General features: G+C 47.8%; 1 pseudogene; it reads right to left on the bottom strand.

The window, feature by feature from the left end:
* Nucleotides 1–1,312: 1,312 nt before the first annotated feature.
* Nucleotides 1,313–2,221, bottom strand: LOC123640587 (annotated as a pseudogene).
* Nucleotides 2,222–2,726: the final 505 nt, after the last annotated feature.

Genomic DNA, 2,726 nt, shown 5'->3' with positions numbered 1-2,726 from the left:
GGGTAGAGTGCAGTAGCATCATCATAGCTCACTGCAACCTCAAACAATCAACCTCAAACAATACCTCACTGCAACCTCAAACACTGGGCTCAAGTGATCCTCCCGCCTCAGCCTCTCAAGTAGCTGGGACTACAGGCACAAACCACCACACCTGGCTAATTTTTTCTATTTTTGGTAGACATGAGGGGTGAGTCTCACTCTTGCTCAGGCTGGTCTTGATCTCCTGATGGAAAGTGATCATCCCGCCTCCACCTCCCAGAGTGCTAGGATTACAGGCAGGAGCCACCCTCACCCAGCCTGGACTGTGACTCTTAAATAAAGTAGCTCAAGTTCACAGAGCCCTTTCTTGGAATTATTTGCATATCTGTTCTAAGAGGGAATGAATAATCTATGCAAATCTACTGCCAGGGGCTCTTTCTCTAAGGCAAATATCTTTCCAAAGAAATAAGAAGAAAACTTGTCCCTTTATATTCCAAATAATACAAAAGAGAGATCCCCTGAGATTCCACCATGGGTGGAATTTTAATTGGATTTCATCATGACAGGGTCCCTACCATTCAGTAAGCAGTGAGGGAAAAAAACAAAACAAAACAAAACACTCAAGGTATTTCAAGCAGAAGAGATTTAAATGAAGGAATTGGTTAAAGCTGTTGGAAAGTCTGGAGAGGAAAGAAAGGTTACTGAACGAGCAGTAGCTACTACCATTTCTAGACTGGGGAAGCAGAATCATTAAGCAGAGGCCAAGGGTGTGTGCAGCTAAGGCTTCTGTTGTTGGAGCCCAGCTGTCTGAGCTGGAGCCCGGGAGTTTGCAAGTGCAGGCTGCTGTCTGAGTCACTGTGGCTTCCTCTGCTCCACATTCTTCACGACTGGTGTTGCCTCTGCCACCAGCACTACTGCTGCCTCCATTCTTTCCTCACTGTCGTGCAGTGCTGGAACTGGTGGAAATAACTGCTATTTCAGCTGCTCCAAAGTGGAAAAAGAGTCACTTCTCCCTTCCTCTTGCCTTTAATTTCCTTCCATTGGCAAAATCTGACCAAAAATCAGCTGGTGGCTGTAGATTACAGGATCCAAGCACATTACAACGCACAGCAGAGCACAGAAGGGTGAGAATGAGAGTAGAGAACAAATAAATAAGCAGCCTAAGAGGTTGCAAGGAAGTTGCATTGCACGGATCCTAAAAGGGTCAAGACACTCCGCCACCTTCCCGTGGAAAAGGGTCTCTACAGAGACTCGTTCATAAACCTGCAAGCAGTCAAACAGTCCCTCGAGAGTCTTCTTTTCCTTTTTTTTTTTTTTTTTTGGAAACTGATGTTTATTTTCCATCAGCCTTATTTCCATCTTGTTTAAGAGTTTGTGGAAGAACAGTTTGAGACCACTCAGTGGTTGTTCCCACCCATTCAGTGGCCTGAGAGTGGGAGCTGCAGTCCAGGTTTCCGTGGCAGGCTGAGCGCTGGCCTTCAGTGTGGACCTGCTGAGCAGGCACCGAGGGCGCATGCGCGCCTTCAGACCAGTCTGCAACCCCGGGCTGAGCAGCGCTAAACCCAGGAGCTGGGGGCATTCCGTTCACGCTGAAAGTCCTCCTTGGTCACAGCTTCCTCAATGGCAGCCTGCTCTTCCTTTTCAGTCTCTTCAGGGTCTCTGTAGAAGCAGAGATCAGGCATGACCGTGGGTGTTCACGGGAGATGGTGCCAGGCTTGTGGAGAACTTCCCGGGACCAGCATGCACCACATCAGACCCACTGAGTGAGCCCCCTAGTTGTTGCATGGGATGGCGATGTCCACAGACCGCAGAGGAGAATCTGTGTTACACAGAGCAATGGTGGGCAGGTTAACATAAGACGCCTCTGGGAGAGGCTGGTGGTCAGCCCTGGGATCGGTAACCACCAGAAGACGTGGCTCCTGGAATGCTGCCTGGATCTGGTTGGTGAAGGTTCCAGGAGTGAAGCGGCCAGCAGCAGGAGTGGCTCCAGTGGCAGCAGCAAATTCAGCACAGCTTGCTGGCCGGTATTCCTGGAGGATGTGACACTGACATCAGCAGGGGTTTTACTTGCAACAATGGCACAAGCTGCCAACAGAAGCTTCTCCCAGGTCCTCTTCAGATTTATGATGCAGATGCCATCACTTTTCCTTTTGTAGATGTGCTGTTCTGTTTGGAAGTCAAGGTTGGTGCCATCTAAGTGAGTTCCTGCTGCAAGGAATTTGAGGACATCCTCCTCCTTCATTGGACATCAAGGGCTGCAAATTTCACATTGTGAAAGTTTCCCTTTAAGTTATGATGGGACTCTGGAACAACGCCATATGGACCCCTCTTTGGGTAGCACAGAAAGGAAAAGCCTCAGGAGTCTTCAGCCTCAGACACTGAGGGAGAAGTGCTATGTCAGGGGACTAGGAAACTTCAGACAAATGAAGATTCCCATCATCAGACAAGGGATAAGGGACAAAAGCGGTACTGGTGATAGCTAAATACTGGTTTTGTGATTGCATTGTATAGTGGGAAAAGGACATGTAAAATCTGGCCTTTTTCTCCTGGTGCTCTAAAACTTCCGTCTTATTGTTACTAAAATGATCAAAGTGCACTCCTGTCCAGGGATGAAAGGCATCCTTACATTTGGAACTCTAAAACAGTATGCCATTCATATTAGGACAATATGGATGGAGAGGATAAGGTGTACTATCAAATACTAGCCTTAGATAGAATGTTACAAGGGTAGACAGTCTGGGGAAATA

The sequence above is a fragment of the Lemur catta genome, chromosome 6 (assembly GCF_020740605.2).
Source record: "Lemur catta isolate mLemCat1 chromosome 6, mLemCat1.pri, whole genome shotgun sequence".
NCBI lineage: Eukaryota > Metazoa > Chordata > Mammalia > Primates > Lemuridae > Lemur > Lemur catta.
The sequence above is the reverse complement of the archived record's forward strand: the minus strand, read 5'-3'. Positions and strand labels throughout refer to the sequence as shown.